Genomic DNA, 15,250 nt, shown 5'->3' on the forward strand with positions numbered 1-15,250 from the left:
CACATTGTTTTATCTCAAAGCAAATATGTGTGTGTGAGTGAGTGAGTGAGTGAGTGAGTGAGTGAGTGAGTGAGTGAGTGAGTGAGTGAGTGAGTGAGTGAGTGAGTGAGTGAGTGAGTGAGTGAGTGTGTGAGTGTGTGTGTGTGTGTGTGTGTGTGTGTGTGTGTGTGTGTGTGTGTGTGTGTGTGTGTGTGTGTGTGTTATGGCAGAACACCGTCTCTCCACTGTTTCCAACATAATTGAGTTTGTATGCAGGTCAATAAACAGAACACGGTGAGAGCCATAAACTCCAGGTTATAGCTGTAGTTATCTATTCAAAGCACCACCCAAGGGTCTATTCAGTCTGAAATCATTACACCTGTGATACACACCTATTCAAGTCTCTGTTTTTCCCTTCAGGCCGGAAATGAATCTATTAAACTGGGCTTTTTTATGGAGGCCAGCACAACAACCAGCAAGCAGCAGCACACAACACTTTCTATCTTGTTCCTGCTACACTGTGAGTCCTTTAAAGACACACATTAGGTAGATACAATCACCTGAAGGCAAGTATATTCTGTCTTAATAGAACGATAAGAAAAGAAGAATGTGTGTCACATCTATTATAAAAACAGCTGCAAGTCTTAAATGTATCAAACTTCTAAGAAATACACTTACAAAAGGAGCCACGGTGTGGATAAAAAAGTTCCTCGCTATAAGAGAAGAAGTGACACTTCAAAAGAGGCTCTCATCTAATCACATGATTAACCACATGTATGCTCAGAGCACTTGCAGCCAATCAGATATATTATTCTTTAAATAAAAAATAAAAAAAACATTAAGCTATTCTGCATAAGCTAATACAGTATGACTGAATTGAAAAAATATATTTGACTTTACTACTTTTCTTATTGTAATCAATAATAATCAAATCTGTTTATGATACATAAAGGAGGATGAAATGGAATGTAAAGCAGAACAATACTGGAGCAGGGAGGACAGTGTGCTGCTGGTAGAGGAGCTCCATCACAGAAACACATTTAACACCAAAATGTCAAGTGTCAACAGTGAAGCTGCATGTGCAAATAACATCTATCACACAGTTATTCTTGTTATTTCATCCTGAGAAATGCACTCAGATTGTAAGTGCATTATAAAGTATGAACAACAAGAACGATTACAACGAGAAAAACAGGTTTCAGTGTTTATTTGAACTCCGGACTGTAAATCCTGACAATGTGAACCTGTCCTTTAGCCAACTAAAAACTTAGCTCAGTTTGTGAGTCAGAGTAGATCCTGGATATCTTTTCATTATCTGGCTTCACTGAACCTCAGTCAGCTCTGGGTTAACCTATCCAGCTACACATACCTTCATGTGAAAGAGGCGGGGTTGTTAATTACAAGCGACGTCATCAGAACCATGAATGAAGTACACATGATATGAGATGAAACGGTCAAACCAAGTACCTGCAGAAAACTTCTGTTTCAGGAACACAAAAGTCATAATTGTATGTCTGTGGATTATTTATTGTCTATCTATGTATATGTATTTATGTGTATCTACGTATATATATTGAAATGTCTTTTAGTTAAATGAATAGTTAATAGTTTTAATAAGATAGTAGTTATGAGGATTTCTTTTTATGATGTAGCAGTGAAGACTGATGGCTCTAATGGTTATACAATAAACCCCACACTTCCATAAAGTTCTTGTCATTTTACCTTTACATAAAATACATTTCCATCATTATTGCTATGTTATATTTTCATGTCTTAGGTAAAATAGGACATGATATTGTGTGATTCTCCAACAATGAAAAAATACACTCTCTCTGCTCTCTGAAACATGAATCAAGGTTTAATCACATTTATTGATCAGTCAGATCCACTATTGATGCTTTCTAAACATGGTTCAAAATTTGATATAGACACTTTTTATGAGGGGATTCTTAGACCGGGTCAAAGCTGACCCAGAACATACTGCGTGTGTAGAAAATGAACAGTATGTGAGTGTTAAATAAAGTATTAAAATAAATATTCAATGAAGATAAATGTAAACAAGCCTGTAATCATACAACATAAGAAGATGTAGAAGCGCTAGAAATCATTTCCACATATTAAAAGTAGGCTTAGGCTTAGAATACATGTAGGTATTATTAAACTGTGTATGACTTAAGTATAGATTAAGTATTTTTTACTGTTTAGTTGGATGATGAAGAAACCGTCTGAATATGTCACATAAAAAACATCAAGTAATGTCAGAATGTTTTTGCTTCTGAAGCAAGTTCTGTCTTAACTTAGTCCCTGAAAGAAGGTAATGCCAATATTTGCATGATCACTGTTTACACAGTAGATTTAAGAATAGGAACCAGAGCGTTGTTACAGCTAATGGGTGCTTCACACATCCCTGTTACTGTTAATATATTAGTTCCACAGCTGTATAACATCTGTAAACAAAAATAAACTATAAGGTAGTTCAAGGTGATATGTTGTCTGAGAACACAGGAAGAAGAAGACACACACAGCTGTGTGCTTAAGAATGAATGTACCCATGTTTCTAAACTGTTCTCATGAAGTACTCATTCATTGGAACCTACATGCTTGCTGATGATTGGCAGCCACAGACAAAACAGTACCCAGAGCACATCTGGATATAAGAAGATATACATGAATATGTCAGTAATGTTCTTCATGCTATCCCCACAGATCCAGCCCCACTACTACACTCATGCCTCAACAAACCAGAAGAAATTAGGTACACTTTATCATGAGCATGATCCCTCACTGGCTTCCCCACCTCTGAACTCTGACAGGTACTGTCAGTGGAGGGTGTGTGCTTTTTAACCCTTATCGATAGTGCATTGCTTAACAGAACCTGAAAAGGCTCTCTCTGTTTGATGAGCTGTAATTTCAGGTCTTAAGTATTGAATAGAATAGATCAGAGCGTTGAAAAGGGTGTGACACTTCATTTGCACATTCACCGTGTGTTTACTTTGTACAGCTGCTGCACAAAGACCAACCACACAACACAAAGTTTTATGTCAGCATTGCCAACTATTTCAAACCTGAATGAGACTTTGTCCTTCAGCTATGATACAGATACTTACATGACCTGATTTAATACAATTTGTGTATAAAAATGAATGAATACCGGTACTTTCAGAAGATATTCAAATGTGTCAGACGATACAGGACAGGAAACTGTGGTGCAGCAATGCCAAAAAAAGAATGTCACAGACATGCCAGAGAACAGCTACACTGTGTGACTTATTGTTTAGCTATAAAACATCCTGCACCACAGAAACGTTCATTTCTTGCTGGCAAATATTAAGATAAATAAACACATCAGGGAGCCTTTTGAAAGATGTTTATTTATAACATCTCCTCAAGCTGGATCAGGGTCCAAGCAGATTGGGAGTATTTGGATGCTTGTTTTTTATTTAATTGACAAGAAGCAAAAGTCTTAATTTTCTATCAAATCATTTCTGATCATATATTAAGGTATATAAATCTACTTCTGAACTTCAGTGAACACGTGTTTCACATGATTACATTTGTATTGAATTCATACTTAGATTTAGATCTGGAATTCATCCCACGTTTAATTATACACAAATACTGCGACTGTGTGAGAAGTGTCAGAACTTCTATATCCTAGAAAATGCAAAGTTTCAGATACATGCAGGATGGCCACAGCAGGATTTAAACTCTTAACCTTTGCATTAATGAACTAATGAGTTTATTCTATTAACTTGTTTTTTTAATGCTAAATTTATATATATATTTGAATGTATGTATATGTATATATGTATAAATATGTGTAGGGAAGTGTAGGTATGGTTGTACATATGTGTATTTATTGTATATATATTATATATTTTGGGAATACTTATTTTCTAAATTATGTGGATACACTCTTAATAGGTGCAAGTGTGAATGTAAATGTATGTGCGTATATGTGTGTGTATGAGTATGCGCAAATTATTTTATGTGTGTACAAAGTTTAAGTAAGTATGTGAACTATAACTCTTCTTTTCTATTAGATTTAATTTTGTTTGTTTTTTTTTTTTCTGTCCTTATTGCTGAGACTGTTATGGGGGGGGGGGTTCATATGTTGTAAACAAAGCACTGAAAACAAGAATTACACAACTACTTTATCTGATGAGTAAATCACATCACTATTGTGTGTGTGCACAAGTATGAGAAACACCTGGGGACATGCCAGGGAGGTTCTGACAGGATGATTATCAAGTGAATGAACTTCTGTTTACTCTTTGTAGCATTTTACATATATGGGATATTTGAGATTTGTCACAGGAGATTGGGAATTTGATAAAGCAGCACAGGATGTGTCACGTCAACTTTTAAACCACAAGAGTTCACAACAGATGGGCAGAAAGGATGCACACACCTCAGTGCCAGACTGGATTCAAACAGGTGAGCTTAGAGTTACAGGGCATGTGATTGGATGCACTAGATCATCAGGACAACACAGATGTCACTGACAGCAGCTGACACTAAATATTAACTTAATTGTGCACACAAATAGTAAACTACAGCACTAAAGTCAATGAGGGTGAATAACGTAGATGAATGAAGTGTGTGTGTGTGTGTGTGTGTGTGTGTGTGTGTGTGTGTGTGTGTGTGTGTGTGTGTGTGTGTGTGTGTGTGTGTGTGTGTGTGTGTGTGTGAGACACATGCAAAGAAAACCCAAAACCTCCTAACCCCTCTGGCGGGTGGAGGCCTGAGAAAGAGGTTAACAAAGAAGTCACACACAGGCTGAGACCTAAACTATCCAGGTGCAGGTAGTTTCCAGCCCCGCCCACTGGCCCCTGAGCCAGGAAACCAAACCAACCTCAGCAGCATGAGGCAGAGAGAGAGAGAGAGAGAGAGAGAGAGAGAGAGAGAGAGAGAGAGAGAGAGAGAGAGAGAGAGACGTCACAAGACTGTAAGAAATTACAACAATTCAACTGCAGGAGACACAATTTTTTTTTTTTTTTTTTTTTTTTTAAAATCACACACCAACCTGCTTTTCTCTGGTTTACTGTCAAATATTTTGGTGAATTTTAATGAAATAGAAAATGTTGTGCTAACAACGGCAATTTAATAAAGAAATAGATGTTAACAAATTTTGCATATTTTGAAACATATATAATGACAGACTTGTGAATTGATCACATGTTGCAGTGATGCAAAATGTAGCTCTGTAGGGCATACAAGTAATTTATATATTATTACATTTATTTATTTAATTATTTATTTATGTGATGTGAAATGTCGATTCGTCCACGACCACTTTGATTAATCACTACCAAATTTTATGAATCACTCGAGTCATCACGCTGGATCATGCAATGTGAATGTTTTATATATCAGTGCAGCTGATAAGATACACATTTGTTGTCATTTGGGGCGCCTCCTAGAGGTAGAATGACCGAGGACTGAATCCAAACACATGCACCAAGTTCGGTTATAACTTGATTACTCTAACCTATTGAAATTTCCTTGACAACTAAAGATCAGCAAAGTCACGCTGAGTTTTGGAACGACTGGTCCAAAGGTTTCTGATGAAAATAGGATTTTGAGAAAAAGTCACAAAAATTGACATTTTAAGAGCAGATGACCATTGGAGCAAAGATGCACATGAACTGAAGGATTAAAATGATGAAAGAATTTTGAGTGTAAGCCGAGCTTTCCAGGCGATTCAGATAATCGCAAAAACTTGATTCTTACAGCGCCTCCTTGAGGTCAATAAGTGTCATTTTATTTGCATGAATAGTGGATGGAATCTGCAACCAGCTGACCTGCTGACTTTTGCTCTTAGGGGTTTTGATGCATGAACAAAATTAGAACAACAACAACAATAAAGAAAACAATAGTCCTCCAGCAGTGAGTTTCACTGCTTGGACTCATATTTATGGGTAAGAAAATTAATATCAGCTGATATATTATTATCAGATTTTTTACACATAGGCCTATGTCAATATTGGTATCTGCCTCAAATATCTTGTGTCAGTGAGGTTATCATTTATTTTATTTTATACTTTCAACATTGTTTTACTTGTAAAAAGGCAAATAATTTAGCCAAGTAAGGGCCAACAACAGTAATGGAATGAAAGATTATGTGTGTGCTCCTTTGGTAAATTATTCTTATTATTATAAAATCATTATTATTATTAATAGTATTATTGTTGTTGTTATTACTATTATTATTATGAGTAGTAGTAGTAGTAGTACTAGTAGTAGTATTACAGTCATCATTTGTAGTAGTAGTAGATATTGTAGGACTTCTAGGCCTATTACTGTGTTACACTGACTGAAGAGGAATTAGGTTGTAAGTAAGAGCAGGTGTATTTTATTCCATTAATAACAGACAGTATATGTGTAATATTTAATGTCCGTGTGACGTTACGTGTCTTTGACAGGTGCTGAGCTGATGTCATGCTGCCTGTTAAAGGAGCAGCAGTCCGTCAGGAGGCACCGCAGTGTTTTCCATTAGTGACACAGAGAGCATCTGATGTGTTAACCTAAAAACACACGCAGCCCCGCACAGCCCCCCGCACAGCCCCCCGCACAGCCCCGCAGTGAGAGCAACTGCTGTGTTGCACTAGAAACATACGCAGCAGCCCGCACAGCCCCCCGCACAGCTCCGCACAGCCCCGCAGTGAGAGCAGGCTGCTCTGCCGGTCACACAGCTGACACACAGCCGCTAGCTTGTCTTACCTTCACCGTACACAACCGTCAGCTTCACCGTGTCCGCTCAAACCCGGAGGAGACAAGGACCCGCCGCGGTGTCCGGTCAGACGGCTTCAAGAAACCGTGTCGAGCTCCTGGCTTTGACAGTATCTGCTGCTCTCTCTCTCTTCTCTCTTCTCTTCTCTTATCTCCCCTCTCTTCTCTCTCTACGTTTCACAGACTGAACTGGACAGTTTACTTCCTGGACTGGCGTGCGACGTCCGTTCCACGCTGGCAACGTTGACGTCACGCTCTGCCAGGTGGTAACTGACGGCGCTTTATGATTTATAATTATGGTGTATTCTAATATCTCCTCTTTTATTTATTTACTTATTTTACTTCCCTCTTTTTCCCCTTTCTTAATTCATTTTTTAATTTAATTACGTTATTCCTTAATCTTCCTTTCGCTTCTGTTTTTATTTTATTTTATTTTATTTTATTTAATTTAATTTTATTTTATTTTATTTTATTTTATTTTATTTGTTTATTTGATAGGGACAATGCTCATTAATTGACATACAGGATGCTGTAAAAAGCCAAAGTTAGCTGTGTGTGCTAATTTTCATACGTTATCCCTAGCCCTCCCTTAAGAAGGCAACCTGGAAAAGGATAATAATAAAATGAATAAAAACACATATGACTGGGTAAGTGTCCATGCAAGCTAGTGCCCAGACCAGCACAATGCATACCCACACACAGCTATGGTTACACATTACACACAGAACAAGCAAACAAACAAACAACAACAACAATAAACCAAAAAACAAAACAAAACAATTGATCAAATTATTACAATGCAGATTTCATACATAGTGAAATGAATACACATGTACATACAGCTTGGGAAAGTGCAGTATCATAATAAAATAAAATATGCATAGGCCTACATAAGAATAAATGGAATAGAATGCTGTTCAAGTGAAAGTACTGTACATAAATAAATAAATAAAAACAAGTCAATACAGGTGTTCAGCAGTGAGATAATTACACAGACTGATGTAAAGTGGGAGGAAGGATCCTCTGTGGTTTTCAGTGCTACACCTAGGAGGCGTCATACTGATAGAGGTGCTGTGTTCAGATCAGAGCCAGGCTCCCTGATCAGCTTGTTGATCTTGTTAGTGTCAGCTGCTCTCAGTCTGCTGCCTCAGTGTGACGCACAACACCGAACACCACCAGTGATTGGAACTTTTGCAGCATAGGTGCAGATATGGATCATTTTCACCTGCTTCTCTAATGGAACGATCTGCCTGTGGCTTTCAGGATATTTTTTGGCATTTTGAATAGCTGTGACATGTAGCTATTCAAGTCCATTTATATTTTATACAGGCCAAAATCACAATGAACCCAATATTACAATCTGTACAGCAAAGTACATTTACTCACTGTACTGTACTGTAGACATCTGAGGTATATCCCAAAATCACAAGCAGCCTCTCAGGGCTTGAAATACTCAAATAATACTTTTTATTTTTTTATTTTTTTATTGGTTATGTGATATATGCACAGTAGCCATTTGGCCACCAAGGCACTCCTCAAATAATACTTTATTAATAATAATAATAATAATAATAATATTAATAATAATAATAATAATAATAATAATAATAATAATAATGATGATGATGATGGTGATGATGATGATGATGATGATGATGATGATAATAATAATAATAGTACTTTTAAGTTTTAAGTGACATTTATAATGAAGGACTTTTTCTTGTAATGGAGTATTTGTATATGCAGTATTGCTACTTTTACTTGTAAGCACTCTGAATACTTCCTTAGGCCTGCCCAGTAAACTGAAGTTGTCTGACAGAAATCACCAGTCAAATTTAAACCTTTCAAATGTCTGAATAGCAGGAGTTACACAGAGCACATGAAGTCACCCTGACTTAATTTCTCTGCAGTCTCCCTTTGAAACTAGACTGGCTTAGTCATGGATGACTTGTTCTTTTTAAATGAGTTTTCAAGGAGTCTTCACAGAGTGATTTGACTGAACTCACCAGAGCAACTAAATCCAAATTCCAAAGGAAGGCCACTTACACAAACATGACTCTGTCTGTCTGGGAGCTGGTCCTAACCCAAACACCAACTCATAAATGTGCTCATTGTTGAACGTGGCCAGCCTCCCAGCTCAGCAGGTAACTCTGAATAAACAAGTCAGTCAATGATCTGCTAGTTACAGTTGCTACATGTGAGAATATGGTGTGAGATAACAATATAATTGGGTGTGTAATCTTTACACAACTTTTAGATATGTTTTTTAAAAAACAGCTTGCAACCCATACCAGTGTTTATTTTAAGAAGTTAAGACTGAAGTGTTGTCACACCTATCACTATGCAATTAATACTGCTGAAAATGTGTTACAATCATATGATACTAATCAAACAGGATCAGGAGGCAGCACAGTTGGATGCAGTTCACTTGCTAAACAGCCAAAGGGAAGAAGGAGAAGAAACTGCAGCATTACTGCTTAATATCATCTCCTCATTAACATCAGGGATGGAGGAGTTGGCAAAAAGCCCTGGATTGCTGCTCCCATGGGTGGTAGTGTGGGTGCCATGGGTGCTTTGGTAGTTCCTAAATGGTTCCTCACTGTTACGGCTCATATAATGTAATGTAAGTGTCATATGATTGACTGGTAGTGTTTTAGTTTATGGATCCTATAGTTTCCTATTTTTTTCTAGAATGAACTGATGTGTAACTGTAAATGCGTGAGAGGTTTCTGGATTCAGGACAATGTTTATACAGTTTCAGTTTATTATCAAATGATATTATTTTACCCAGGAAATATTTGACATTTGGAAGTTGTAAAATAAAGTGAGTGATTTTTGCTGCTGTCTCTGGGGGCCACTAGGGGCAGCGATGTTCATAGAGAATACATTTAGACAGTAAAAATGTATTCAAATCAATGATGCTTCAGTTTCAAGGTCCTGATATTGGTACTTTATTTTGCATAAGGCCCTGTATGTTGTTTTTTTGTTTGTTTTTCTTCCCTTTCTTTTATTGTATTTAATTCTGACATTTTCTTATATGCTTGCTGCTTTTGAGGAAAGTGGAAGGAAGTTCTTTAACGTAACTGAAATGAGAAGCAGGAACGTGCCTATTAGATTATTAAATGAATACACTCAGGTACATTACATTGCTATAGGCTACTACTTATTTGCAACAGATCATTTTTAAAAGAAAAATAATACAATGCAGATTACCTTTTGTAATGACATAATATTGTCAATGTATATATTTCTCAGTCAGGTTTTTTTTTATCAAAATGTTGATACTAAATGTATTAGCAAAATGTTCACTGACACTGTATTTCATTTGTTTCCCTGTAATAAAAACATCTTTTATGCCTATGTTTAGGCATTGACAGATTTTTGTTGTGGTTCAGGAAATATTATGGTCTTGTTTATATAGAAAAAAAAGTCTATATTGAGTTAAAGCAGGAGACATGGTGTGCTATCTGTGTGGACATTTAACCAAAACTACTTTTTCCTAACTTTGAACAAAATGCTTTTGTTGCCTAAACCTTACAAAATGTAACCGGGAAAACAAATGATTAGCATATAGATGAAAGGAGATCAAAGCGTTGATCAAGAGGAGAATTTGACTTCAGTTCAGCTTTATATTCACAGGGAATATACATTTGTATATTCAAATAAGTTGACAAGCAGACATGCACACAGCAGTCAGTCAGCATTCCCTGTGGCTGACCCTCTCTGATCACATGACTCCACATGTAATCCAAAATGTAACTTTTATTAAAAGCAGTGAAAGTACAATATGAGAAAAAGATAGAGTCAAACAAATTTATTTTCATTCGTTATTTAAATATCTGAGACTTTAAGACTTTATTGACAGTTCAACTCAGTCGTGAATGTTTTACAGATCAAATGTATCGTTTAATATAAAAGTTCTCCTTGTTTAACAATGGGGACGTGTTATTCGAATAAATTAAAAGTGCCATAATGTTTTGCTCTTCCACTTTCCAGTGTCCAATTTCCTTCAAACTCTCATCAAGTCAAACAGTTAACAGTTAACCCTCACTGCAAAAAAAAAGTGCTTATGGTGATTGATGTGTGTCATCTTGGCCTAAACAAAACAAATACATGCATATTTAAATCACAATTTGTACAGCAAATATTGTGTAGTTAGCATTGACGTAATCAGCAGCTTATCAGCATCCTCAACCCCCCACCCCCTTTTTTTCACTTTCAAAAACCTTTTAAAATTTGATGTTCTTGTGAAAAGCATACGAATCTGGGCAAAAAAAGGTATTTTTCAGAGATTTTAGTTAGAGAGTGTTTTTAAGAACACCAGTGTGAACTGAGGAATCAAAGCATTACAATGACTGTACTAAGAAATGCATGTATGTAAATGCTTTTTATGTATAGTCTATAAATTGGACGGCAGTGGCTCAGGATGTAGAGCGGTCATCCGCAAATCGGATGATTGGGGTTTCAATTTCCGGCTCCTCCAGTCCACATGTAATGTGTCCTTGGGCATGATACTGAACCCCAAATGGCTCCCATTGCTGTGCCAACAGTGGGTGGTGAATAGTTAGTCTCCTCCTGGTGAGCAGGTAGGCACCCTGCGTGGTAGCCTCTGCCATCAGTGTATGAATGTGTGTGAATGGGTGAATGAGATGTAGTGTAAAAGCGCTTTGATGGGTCAAAAAGACTAGAAAGGTGCTATACAAGTACAATCAATTTTACCATTTAAATTTCTACATGGGAAAATTAACTGAAACAAATGTGTATTCAACATAAACACCTCAATATATTATATGATATATTATATGTACTCTATATTACAGCAGCTATACTGTATATATTTAAAGTATTTAAAGCTGCACTAATCAATATTTCGGTATCAACAACGGATCAAGAGGAAGGAGATGTATTTGATATGTTTGTTAGACCTCAAGGGTATAAACAACAAAACTCTAGAGATCCCCTTTAATATGTCAGTGTTGTGTTTACAGCCTGTTACACTGCCCCCTAGTGTTCAAAGATCAATTAATGCAGCTTTAAAGATGACAAATAAATATTAAAACAAGATGTTGCAATTGTGTAGATGGAAACAGCAGTGCACTGTTTACACATAATACTGAGTAAGCCCTCTTGTTCATACAGTGTCATACATGTAAAGTGCTGATACACATTCAGTTGACATTTATGATTTATCAAAACTAGATAGTTTTGTTTTGTAGCATTTGCTCATTAAACTCACACTACAACAGCTCTGTCGTTTCAGGCTGACAATAGCTCATAAAGGAAAGGCAAATATATAAAATGTCTATAGCTGGCCATACTTTCACAAAATGCTTTGAAACATGCATTCATGCTTTAACAATATGTCATGCTTGCAAGGACCCAGTGTCAACAAGCATTCATCATTTCAGGTACACTTGCAAGGGAGGAATATTGGAAAAAAAAATCTCTTGAGGGAATTAGGAATTGATGAGCATAATAATATAGATCAAATATGTCTTTGCCTAATATACAAATAATGACATTCAAAGTTTATGGGAGAGTATCATTACTCCCTTTTACTTTACATGCAGCTGCTTCACACCTGCACAACAAACTAGTGCAGATAGTGTTTGTGCAACTCACATAAATTCTATCCAAATGTTTTTTTTAATCCATGCATGAGATGCACGATCCCTTCTTTTCCTCCTTCTCTTATAATTGCAGCCTCTCTTTCTGACACTTCCAGCTACAAGGTTTAGTTTTTTTGGCTGAAGCTGCAGTGCTGGGAACATAGTACAGAAAACATGCTTTACCTTTATAAAATATGTTACAAATCAGAAATCAGATGGGCTTTGAATATTTGGATCTTCCTCCAAACATTCCATACTGCAACATGAACAAACCTGCCTCTAGTTTCATGACAGTAAACAGGTGACTTTAATCTTCTGTTTGCACGGGTGCACACTGCTGCTGATGCTGGTTGGTGGTAGTGTGTTATGAATGCTCTATTCTGTTCAGCTTTGACAGACTGAAGACCAGTTCTGTTGTCCCTATAATATTATACTGATATTACACAAGAAAAATATAAAGTCACTGTCTCTTTACAACAGACTAAACAGAATGATATGACTGTACAATGACTCTCCTTTGTGTCAGTAGAGGGGACTCCTCTGAAGTATTCCTCACCTTTTCAAGACAGACTGCTTAACTTGACTTTTAATATTCTATTATCCATCCAATCTATTATATTTCAGTATTCAAACTAATCTAATTGTTAGCATAAAAGTTCATACTTGGCCTTCCAAATAGTATCCCCTTAGGGACTGTGCAAAAATGATTAGGTTGGGGAGGGGGGTGAATCCCTTATTTGATTTTTATTTAAATAAAAAACAAAAACAAACAAAACAAAAAAACACTATAATACAAGGCCCTCTTCAGTGTTATTCATATTTTCTTTGGACCCTCTACTTGACTTAGAAAAATACTGCAAACTTCAGTTTTTTTTTTTTTTTTTTTTTTTTTTTTTTTTGACAGCATCTGGAGATAAATATAAATGTGTGTGGAAACTGATAGATTTCAGTGGAAATTTTACACAACTTCTGTTAAAGTAAGTAACGCCTGCACACTTGCTCCAAACCACACAATGTCATTGATGCTGATTTCTAATGGGTGTGATTACAAACTGTGACAAGTTTCGTGAAATCAGGAGCTGAGGCAGCTGACAGAAAGACAACCATATACAGCTCATTATTTCTAATTAGCTCCACCTTTTCAGTCTTGGTACTGCCAGCTTTGCACATACCACTGTGAATCTAGAGTCTTCTTACACCTCATATACCTCATACGATTTGTAACAATCATCGATCTAAACCCCTGAGTGGTGTAAATATTTAGACAACGGGTGTGTCTTCAACCTCGAACCTTTGCATCATTTTGCAGTCAAATGATTAGAGCCCAGAAATAAAAGTCCAATGTATCACTGTTCAAATACTTCAAACTACTGGTAACAATTCACATTGCTTGTATTTTATCACAGTTTGCACAGAGATGCTGAGAGTTATGGGTTGTCTACATAGGAGATGTTTCTGTTTTTCATCTGATAGAACAGATAGTTTCTATATGAATCAATACAGCAGTCTACACAGGCTGCAAAGCTCGCTCTTCACATGCACTATATACACATTTTTACATTTCAAAAGGCTGTTTACACTGCAGGAACTTCGGGGTAATTTTATTAGGGCCGTCACCGTTTGCACGTGTCTCCATAGCGGGAACCGCCCCTGAAGGACAATCTCCTTGTACTTTTACTGTTGTGTTATGCTTTCGGTGCGTCGCCTCGGTGACGTTACAGTCAAAACTGTCACACAACGATTACGCGACAATCGAAACTGTTGCGGAATGATTAGGTTACCCTCAGAGTCCGGTGTGTCCTATCAAGGTCCTACTCCGCAATGGAGACACAACGGCTGAGAGGACTGAGTGAGAGGAAGTTCCTGTAAAGTTCCTGCTTCCTAAATTTTACCCAAAACTTCCTAAATGAAAGCATGGTTCAAGTCTATTTTCTTCCGTTTTACGCACTTAGCTTGTGAGTATCCTGTGCCGACACAGGCGGAGGACCGAAGATGCTGCTGCGACTCTTCTAATGTGTCAATCTTGCAATACAGCCTGGGTAAACATCATGTTAGTCATGAGTAGCAGTACTGTCAGAACAAACAACTACTGTAAATATGTTACCACGTAAAAAGTTAGTCAAGAAAAGCCTAGAAAAGTAGATGTACTTATATCTGAGAATAGCACCATGCAGCCAATGTCAAATTCCTTAATTTTATATCTTTTAAATGTTCTGTCATTTCTGTTTAGGTAATACTGTGTCTCTTAAGAAAACCTACCTAACCTAGGTTTCACTCCTGCTAGGACTATTTATACTGCTGAGAACAACTTATTCTTAATGTTTCAGACTTTTCTAACTTAGGAGCCTCAATTTAGAAACTAGTTTGAGTAACAAAATACTTTCTGAAAATAGTGCATCATTGTTCTGTATTTTGAATAGCTGGCAACATGGTGCAACTCCCCCACCATGACTAGCTAAGGCTTGTTTGTCCAGGACCATTTAGGTGAACTAGTGTAGAGATTCAGTAAACTTAAACTAGTACAATAAGCTCCTCAGTCTTTTACTGGGAGTGGTTTCTGTGGTTACTGTGTCTAGCTGCAGAGTCAAATTAGGAACACATTTCTCCTTGCTACTCCCACCAACTTCTGTGGTGCACCTGTTCATATTGGAAATAAACAGAGGCAGCAGCAGCAGCAGCCACTCACTGTTTGAAAGTATCTAGACTTTGATTTCACATAATAAATTCTATATTTATGTTTTTCTTGATGCTCTTCTCACTGGTTTAAAGAAGGCATGGCTCATTTGGAAAAAAAAAGTGATGTCATGTACCATCATGCACCAATCAGGAATTAGCAACATTTGAAATTAAAATCTGATGACAGTTGGTGGGTTGAGGTCACTATACATCAAATGTGATAAAACCACACCCTCACAAATGCTGCAGAGTAG

The sequence above is a fragment of the Scomber scombrus genome, chromosome 18, assembly GCF_963691925.1.
Source record: "Scomber scombrus chromosome 18, fScoSco1.1, whole genome shotgun sequence".
NCBI lineage: Eukaryota > Metazoa > Chordata > Actinopteri > Scombriformes > Scombridae > Scomber > Scomber scombrus.